The 9,937-nt window shown below is 46.8% G+C and overlaps 3 non-coding genes across 3 annotated transcripts; all 3 read left to right on the forward strand.

The window, feature by feature from the left end:
• The first annotated feature begins 513 nt into the window (after positions 1-513).
• TRNAC-GCA lies at positions 514-585 on the forward strand. Its single transcript has one exon. It is a non-coding gene; the product is annotated as a tRNA-Cys (tRNA).
• A 3,256-nt stretch (positions 586-3,841) lies between these two features.
• On the forward strand, positions 3,842-3,913 carry TRNAV-UAC. Its single transcript has one exon. It is a non-coding gene; the product is annotated as a tRNA-Val (tRNA).
• Positions 3,914-5,107: 1,194 nt separating this feature from the next.
• Positions 5,108-5,180, forward strand: TRNAK-UUU. The gene has a single exon. It is a non-coding gene; the product is annotated as a tRNA-Lys (tRNA).
• Positions 5,181-9,937: the final 4,757 nt, after the last annotated feature.

Below are 9,937 nucleotides of genomic sequence, written 5' to 3' on the forward strand. Positions count from 1 at the left end.
GCTACCCACAATGCACTGCTCTCTGTGGCAATGCAAGAGATGCTAGCATGGATGTGCTCTGGTGACACAGGGGCATAGGGTGGACATGCAACAGCTGTTCAATTAAAACACTTTAACTAAAGCCGTGTTACTCTTTTATGTAGACATAGCTTAAGAGTGAGACAAGACCCAGCTCCATTGAAACTAAAGAACCACAACTTCCTCTGTAGTTGGCAGGATTTGAACCTGTGCAGGGAGACCCCAATTATAAATAAATAATGAAGTTGCTTTAAGCAGAGGGGAGAGAGCTGTCTCATCTGTGCAGTTAACCCATCTCCCTGAGAGGTGGTAGCTATGTCAGAGGGGGAAGCTATGTTGGTGGGTGTGCAAGCTGTGGTGTCTACATGTGTATATAAAGTTTAATCAAACCCCATTTTCAAAACCCTGTGGTCTGGGAATAGAAAAGGAGCTCTCTGAGGCAGAGCCCGTCCTTCAAAATCCTTAAGATCACTGACTTGCCTATGCAAATGTCATGGGGGTAGAGCTCAGTGGTAGAGTGTTTGACTGCAGATCAAGTGGTCCTTGGTTCAAATCCAAGTGCTCTCTCACAAACCTGTTCCTTCAGTAAAAATAATTCCATGTTCAGGAGCTCCCCTAAATGGGGATCCCTGAAATGAATGGACACACTCAATGTTTTCCTGTGCAAATGCATAAAAACCTAGCAAATATGTCCCCCAGCTGAAATCAGTTCCAATCCTCTAAGTGTCTAGGTTTGTTTTCATCAACTAAACAAAGGCACATGAAGACACATTTGCAGGTCCTTGGCCTCCATGGGCTACAATGTGCAGAAGAACAAGAACCACGTCCACTTGGGAGGCATGGACTAGTCTGTATTACATTTGGTAAGTAAGTTGCCATTGGGACTGAAAACTCTACTGCGGGTGGACAGGAGCCTGTTACAAAACTAAAATAACCAGGATTTACCAAACTCCCTGTTACACATTCAATCCTCTCTTTGTGCACACGGCATCAATTGAGGCTCTAATAAATGGCAGCCTTCCTTTAACACAGACCGTTGTTCCTTGTGACTTTCAGATGCATTCGAATGGCAGCTGTTTACAGGTCATGTGCTGCTAGTTCATGAGCAGCAGCAGAGTCTCTGTACGTTTACCAACGGTAGAGCTGGGTGTGTCTGCATCCAAGTAACTGCAGAGTCAGTGTAGTCCCAGACAGTTAATTGCACAGTCTCACTTTCTGGTCTCATTGATCATTTGGGTAGAAACAGCAACGGTTTGGTGGGTTTTGTTTTTTTTCCCCTTCGTTTTCTCCTAAGGAATGTGTGATCTTGAGCATGTTAGTTTAAGTTCCCTGTGGGTCAGGAAAATTCCATCTCCTTGAAATAGCTGGGGAAGTGACCTGCTTGTATAACCTAGAATAAAGGAGCTTTTAAAGAAGAGACTGCTTTACAAATATGCTGGGATAAAAACAGTAAATTTCACAGCCAGACACCAGGCCAGGATCAATGGATGGGGCCAGGATCAATTAATTACAGAAGAAACAAACTCTTGGGAAGTAGTTGTAATTTGTCCCCAAACCTTTCCTTGTTCTCATATGCTATCAGGGATTCTCTTCTAGAGGGCAGAGTTAAGGTTATCTGGGCATGTAGCCTCACTCTGTATTCCCTGTTTTTCCAGAGTTTGAATTTTACTGAACTCGATGTTCTGGAAGGTAAGAGATATTCACAGTTAAAGTTAACTCTCTGTTAACAAAGGTTTTGTTAGTGACAAATAATGAAACTAATGCCTCACTGCGGTAATTCCACTGACTTCATTGTGCTCTTTCCCCATTTCTAGTTCCAAAAAAATAAGCAAATTAAAACAACTTTGAGAACTAAAATACTGTGAGAAAGTGGAACTTTTAGTAGCTCAAATAATTCAGTTTCTTCTGTTTCTTGTACGTGTGTAAATGGCACAACACGTTAATTTATAAGCACATCTTTCTTAACTTCTTTAAATATTCTGTAGTATATTGACTAGATCAAGTGGGTTGTTCAATGCAGTGAGGTTTTCATGCATTGCCCAAAACATATTTTTTCATGTTATGTAAATGATCACAACTCATTGAACACAAAATTGTGTATTTCATGCTGTGAACTGTGTCAGTGGCTCAAATTAATAGGTTTGTTTTTCTTCTCTCTCTCCATGAAAAAAGGAAGAAACTGTGAAAATACCCATGGGAGAGAGGGGGTTTCTGAGAGCTGGGGTAGTAATGACGATATTTATGAAAGGGGGAGAGGCCAAAGTAGGGCCTTAGCTGGAGCAAAGCGGGAGGGTTTTTTGTGCAGTTTCATTTCAGTCAGCCTCACATCCTGTAGTCCCTACTTCCACACACCCCCAACAAAGCCACCTGTGACTCCTGAGACAGCCCCACTGCAAAAACTGCAGAGCCCCCAGCACTCCCTCTCCTAGCTGGATCCCCTGGCAGCCAGAGCTCTCTGCAGAACTGCCGTGGTTGCTCTCCTGGGTCTCTGGTCAAGGACGGCTACCGGCTACTCCTGAGAATGCAGCTGAGAAATGACTCATCCTTCTCTAGATTCTCGCCTGTGGGCTGTGAGAAGCAGGATGGGGCCTGTATGATAAAGTCCATGTAACATTCCCCTCTCATCCCAGCCCTGGTATGTCGCCAGTAGCTGCTGTCCCTGGGTAGCAGCCAAGGATGTTTCCCACCATTCAGGAGACCCCAGCCTGGGACTAAAGTCAGCTTCAGGCTTCGACTCTCTCCCTTCTTGGAATCAAGTTCATGTTTTTACCAAGAGTTAAAGCAGCCCGAACCCCCAGAGTCTGGATCAATGTCACAAGTTCCCCGTGTCTCCATGGAAGAGAATTTGTTAAATCCCAGATGAGTGGGGTTAAATCAGTTCTCAGCCTGAGTCCTTTGCTCTTAATCCTGAGGATATTGTCCCACCATGGGGCCATTTCCCACCTCTCTTTCCTAGGGAAGCACAATTTTCTTTGCACAGACACAGGAACAGCAAGATCTTTGTCTGTCCCTTGTGCAAAGCAGGGGGCCAAATTCCATGGAAACAATGGACGAGTTGGGGGCCTGGGCACATCCAGCCCTGGCCGTGAGATGTTCCCTCCCCTTTTCTTTATGCTGCTGTTGTTATTTCATGGATTGTCTGGGATGGGGGAAAAGCTGAGTTCACTCCAGGTGGAGGGGGAAAGAACCGTGAAAGTCTCAGGACCCAACTCCTGCCACCAGGATCACCGAGGTGCTGGGAATTTGCATGGGAAAGGGACGGTGTGAATTGTCAAGGTGGGGAATGAATAACAATCTACAACAAGAGCCACCTCATTAACCACTGACACAGGCTAATCCTGCTGCCAATAGGAAGGAAAGTGGGAGTGATTCTTTGCTGTTCAGCCATGGAAACAGTGACCCAATTGCACCACCGTGAATGTGCTGGGGAAAGCTGGACTTCACAGGCAGGTGGAAAGAGCAGATCCTAGAAACACCTGGAGCTCCCCACAGCACTTCTGCCACCGTGGTCAGGTGTTGAGTGACTCACAGCGCCCCTCCCCCGACACATTACCTTCCAGGAGGGGGTGGCAGCACCCCCCCCACACAATGCCGGGGAGAGGCCTGAGTGTATCTCTGCACCCTGAGTCCAGGGCACCCACTCTCTCTGCCCCACACATTGAATCTGGCCCTGCTGCAAAGTGACCCCTAAGAACCAGCAGCCTCCAGGACAGCAGGTTTGGCCTCAGAGCAGGGAATGTGTCCCCCATGCTGCTGTTAAGCCACTAGGTGCTCTGGAAACAGGAGGGCTCTGAGTGTAACCTATAGCATGCATGGCCCATCTGGGGATGTAGCTCAGTGGTAAAGCACATGCTTTACATGTATGAGACCCTGGGATCAATCCCCAGCATCTCCAAGTTCTTTTCACCCTGCTGCTTTGTTCATGCCCAGAATTTCAATCCTGCTTAGTGAGGGGCAAGTGCCAATTGCATGGAAGGTCTGGAGGGGTTTGCTGCTCCTAAGTCTCCTCTGTACATGTAAGATTCCCTGCTGCTTGGGACAAGGGTAGATGAGAAGGGTGAATCCTCCAGCACTGGAGGGAAAGGTCCCATCTGCACAGACTGAGAGGCAAAGATTAGACTTATTTCTTGTCTGGGCCCAATCTTTTCACCTGGGATAGCCCTTGTTCCAGCTCAGGTGATAGTTAGGGGATGTCTCATGACTGCAGCATTTTTGTTCAGTTCCACCCCCTTATAGAGCTTTGGTACAAGGCAGGAATTCTTTGTCTCTCTCCTGGGGAAGAGCCCCAGGTTTAAGATGGATTCCTGTACCAGGGGACATGGTCACATGTCCTGTGAGACCCCCAAGCCTTCATTCTTCCTGGCCTGACTCACAGATGGTGCAGGACAGAGCCATCTACAGTCAATTGTCCTGGTTAATGGGAGCCATCAAGAGTCCAAACCACTGTTAATGGCCCACACTTTGCATCATTACAACAGGACCTCAGAGTTATAGTTCATATTTCTAGTTTCAGATCCAGGAATGATCGGTTCATACAAATAGGATGAACACACACAGTAGATCATAAGCATTGTAATGATACCTTACAAGAGACCTTTTGCATGAAGAATAGTCCAGTCACTTTATATTCACACTCATTAGCATATTTTCATAAAATCCTATGGAGTGCAACGTCACAGCAGGGAAAGGGTTTTACTGCAGCACCTGAGAGCAGTTGAGTTGCATGTTCAGGCTGTGGTATGAGTTCGTCCAGGTTTCTCGTAAGCACACAGGGACCTTGGCGGGTGCTCTCGATACAGGAATGGCCCCGACACGATAAAGTGATGGGGATTGCATTTTCCTTTTTTATTTCTGTATTTCCAATGACATTTCTGTTTGTGATTTCGTTTTGCTTTGTATAACTGTGTTTTCTCCTGGATTTGATATTTAATGAAAAAAACAATAAGGCCTCAGGGCACCGGATGGAGGAGCAGGCTGGCGCTAGGACTGCTAAGAGAGCGAAAGTAGCAGGTTTTCCATATTGTTTCCTGCCCTCATTTTTCTTGACTAGTTTCTCTTCTGCATGAAATTTGCCACTTTTCAAACGTAAGCCTGGCTAGCTCAGTTGACAGAGCATCAGACTTTTAATCTGAGGGTCCAGGGTTCAAGTCCCTGGTCAGGCAAAGAAATGCTTTCTTCCTGTAACTTCCCCAAAGGGTTTCAGAAGGACTCTCCTTGACTTTAGTTTTTCCTTTTCAGGACACGGCCTTTCCTAGGAAGGGCCCTTTACTGCCTGGGACTCAAGGTGCTACTGCCTCACCTGTCCACTGGCCTCACAGTCTGGAGGAAGAAAGGCCTCTGGCCTGCAGCAAAGTGCTGTGTGCTGACTTTTTGAACAAATGCAGGGCTGGCCAGAGAGGCATGTTCCCACTGAGTCCTCCCTGCCAGAAAAAATTGTCCCCACAGACAGGGGCGGCTCCAGGCCCCAGCACGCCAAGTGCGTGCTTGGGACAGCAAGCCGCAGGGGGTGCTCTGCCGGTCGCCACAAGGGCGGCAGGCAGGCTGCCTTCAGCGGCATGCCTGCGAAGGGTCCGCTGGTCCTGCGACTTCGGCGGACCTCCCGCAGGCAAGCCGCCGAAGGCAACCTGCCTGCCGTGCTTGGGGCGGCAAAATGCCTAGAGCCGCCCCTGCCCACAGAGTCCTCCCTGCTGGAAGGCTACAGTAATCAACAGGTGCTCTGCTGGTCCCATGGTGTAAGGGCAGCACTCAGGACTTTGAATCCTGCAATCTGAGCTGAAGTCTCAGTGGAATCTGAGAACAATTCCTGCGCCACAAACCCTGCTGGGTCTTCCAAGGCTCTGTCTTGCTTTCTCAAAGGCCATGAAAGCCACTACACTACACATTTTTAGCACCTACAAAGGATAAATTCAACAAAACTCCACTTCTATTTCCTCAATATCTGCATCATGAAGGGCAGCATCTCTGATACAATAAGATTAGCTAGGAAAGATCTTCTGTAGGGCCTGGGTTACAAAGGCTTTGGAACCAAATACCTGGGCATTGTGCCTAGTTCAAAATCACTTACCATGGAATTCTCTCCCCAGATCATCTGGGACAATATTGACTTAAACAATTGAACTACACTGTGATCATATGCACTTCCTTCAGTTAGTTGGGGTTTCGCTGTTATTCACCATTTCTGAGTGGAGATTTTAAATCACTGCTGTTTCTTTGTTGGCCTGTCCAGTAAATTGGAGAGTTCTCTAATGCAGACAGAACTGCACCTCAACCTTCTCCATGTCATCATGCAGGGATGGGGAAAAAGCAAAGCTGAAGTGAGAAATGACGACTTTAGCAAATAGTCATTTGTCTTAAATTCTCCAATAAATCTGAGCTACATCCTATCAAACTAAACTAATATCCAACTGAGTGACGAAACAGCCTTCAGGAAAGATAGAAACCCACATCACAGAGAGATAGAATACACGGCAATGAAAGTGTGAAGTGAAATTCCAGAGCAGGTTACATCTGATTATTCAGAATCAGGACAAGAGATTTTCCCATCACATTCTCCTCTGATCCATTCAAACATACTTCACTCAGCACTGTCTCAATAGCCAGTTATGTTATTTACAAATTTTTTAGTATCCGAGCATTGCCATAATGGGGGACAAAACCACTCACCTTGCCAGAAGTGGCTTTACCAATAGATGGAACCTGGGATTTAAACTCCCAATGAGCACACTGCGTTTGGGATCCATTTGAATTCCCCTTCCAGGTCTTTGACACTTTCATCTCCAGTCAGAGCGACTCTGAGATAAGATTAAAGAAGTCAAAGCATCATCTCCAAGCACAGACAGCTGAGAACTGTTCCTCACAGGACACTTTGAGAAGTGGATGGATAGAATGTGATGATGATAACCTCTGCATGGCTCAGACAAAAGGTAACAGTTCTGCAGTGATGGGGAAGGAGGGAATCTCTGCATCTCCCCATCTCCTTCCAGTGTCACAGAGGCTGAAATTACACTTTTTTCCCCTGCCCCTGCTCCTCTTCATTTAACTATAATTTGAAAAATTCCCATTATATCTGCTCTTCAGGACAACCCAGAGCAACGTGAGAACAAGTGGCAATGATACAATCTGTATCATTGGTGACTAACAATAATTTTGAAATAGGAGGAATAGTATAAATGTGATCCTCCCTGGTTCCTGATAGGAAGGGCACACTAGAATTACTCATGGGATAATGGAGTTGATAGAAAGGACAAATGGGTCCACCTCAAAACAGGGCAAACTGCAAAAGGCAAAAATGGGCCACTCATCTGGTCAAATTGAGGGATAACCATCTTGCAAACAGCTCAATCAGCTTTAAAAGTTACTATGTGGGAATCAGGAAAATTATTAAAGAAAAAAAGTATTGGTAGCCCTAGAGGTGTTTATGTTGTTGATCTCCCTTGCAGATTCTCTGATGACTAACATGGGCGAAGTGCCCACAGAAGGTTTTCCCGCACTCACTGCATTCATAGGGCCTCTTCCCGGTGTGGATTCTGTGATGTCTAATAAGGTTTGAGCTGCGACTGAAGGTTTTCCCACACTCACTGCATTCATAGGGCCTCTCCCCTGTGTGGATTCTCTGATGTTGAGAAAAGGCTGAGCTCTCAGTGAAGCATTTTCCGCACTCACTACATTCATAGGGCCTCTCCCCTGTGTGGATTCTCTGATGGGTAAGAAGGTTTGAGCTGCGACTGAAGGTTTTCCCACACTCACTGCATTTATAGGGTCTCCCACCAGTGTGGATTCTCTGATGCCTAATAAGGTGTGAACTGTGACTGAAGGTTTTCCCACACTCACTGCATTCAAAGGGCCTCTCCCCTGTGTGGATTCTCTGGTGTTTAGAAAGGTCTGAGCTGCTAGTGAAGCTTTTCCCACACTCACGGCATTCATAGGGTCTCTCCCCTGTGTGGATTCTCCGATGTCTAATAAGGTGTGAACTGCGACTGAAGGTTTTCCCGCACTCACTGCATTCATAGGGCCTCTCCCCTGTGTGGATTCTCTGATGTTCGGAAAGGGCTGAGTTGCTAGGGAAGCATTTTCCACACTCAGTGCATTCATAGGGCCTCTTCCCTGGGAGGATTCTGTGATGCTTTATAAGGATGGAGTAATCACATACGTTTTCCCCAAACTCAGTGCATGTATTTTTTCTCTTTCTGCTGAGGATTCCCTGTTGTGTTGTGGTTTCCTTGAGGTCCTTCTGAGTTTCCTGACAGGAAATACATTTACCCACTTTCTCCCCTGGCTGGTTTCCCTGCTCTCCTTCTGGTCTGTGCTGAATGTCATAGGATTTTTCCTGCTCATGACTCCAGGACACATTCCTTTTCGATCTTTGCGATAATGCTCTGTGTTTATCCACTTGCTCAACATTTTCCTGCTGAGAATTCTCCTCCTTTTTCTCACATACCATTGCGTCACCTGCTGTGATAGAGACAGAAACCTCAGACAGGGATGGAAAGGGGAAGGCCAAACCAATACAGGTACTGGAGAGAGGTCAAATAATAATCAGGAACTGAACTCCCCCAAGTTCTTCCCCAAACAGGAGAGAGGAGGGATCAATTCAGCCTTCACATCCCATCCAAATTCACAGGGGGAAAGGAGGAAGCTACTGTCTGGTGTCTGCTAGGGTCTACAGGAAGCCATGAGCTATATTTACCCTAAGGATACGACCCCTGCTAGGGACAATATTGAACTGAGAGACCTTCCAAGGGCTTTGTAGGGCATCCCAGATGTTTCCTTCAGGCACTTACAGATTCTGAGTTGGTTTAATATTTCCTCACCTGTGCAGAGAGCTCTCAGGATCTCTCTTTCCTCTGAACCCTGGAGGTCTGGGACCCATGGCTCTTCCCCTTGTTCCAGCTGGGAGATCACATCAGGTTGGGAAATTGGAAACCCTGCTCAGATGAAAGAAAACAAAGGAGGTCACTTGATTTCATAAGACTGTCATTAAAAAAAACCACATTATTAATTTAACTTCAGTGCTTAGTGTGACTGGTGTGCCTGGGGCAGTCCACACTGAAAATGCCAAGATCAGGGCAGGCTGAAAAATGGAGAGCAGATGCTCCCAAAACTGGTGGTTAACACTGAAGTTAAACTCACCGACCAGTAACAAACTGTGCTTCTGATCCCACACACGGGTTATCGAGAAGCTGAAAGAAGAAATCACACAGCCCCTTTTATTGCATTCCAGTTCTCCGACTCCCAATCCGCACCTAGGTCCAGTACAGTGAGAGGTTATTTTAAAACCTCTGCTCATATACAAAATGTTTATCTGACCCCAAAGGGTCAGCCACATTACAAGATCACTAGAGGTTTGGATCTTACCCAAAAGACCACACTGCCAGCCAATCCTTTAGCATGGAAAGACAAGACACGACACAAAAAAAGTTGTTAAATGGGAAAGCAGTGAGATACATTCAGAAATCTATATATCAGGTTCTTAGCAGTACTGGTGAGTTGCTGGCTTGAAAGTCCGGCTGGAACACATCCACAGTTTGGATGGGTCATTCAGTCCTTTGTTCCAGGCTTCAGTTTGTAGAGAAGTTGCTCCAGAGGTAGGAAGAGGGATTGAAGACAAAATGGAGATGATGCAGATGCCCTTTATATTCCTTTTGCCATGTGGCTTGTACTTCCTGTGTCCCAAACACAAGCTTCACAGCACAGGGCATGGAAAAGCCTCGGAGGTCTCAGCACACAGACATACCCCTGCATGTCTTGCTGACTCAATAGGTTTATGCCCTTGATCAGGGATGGGCAAACTACGGCCCACGGGCCACATCCAGCCGACAGGACCGTAGTGCCCAGTGCCTGAGCTCCTGGCTGGAGAGGCTAGCCCCTCCCCCACAGCCACACTACCGTGCGGGCAGCGCTCCTGTGGGGCGGGGCTGTG

Source organism: Mauremys mutica, unplaced genomic scaffold (genome assembly GCF_020497125.1).
Source record: "Mauremys mutica isolate MM-2020 ecotype Southern unplaced genomic scaffold, ASM2049712v1 001417F_np12_obj, whole genome shotgun sequence".
Lineage (NCBI taxonomy): Eukaryota > Metazoa > Chordata > Testudines > Geoemydidae > Mauremys > Mauremys mutica.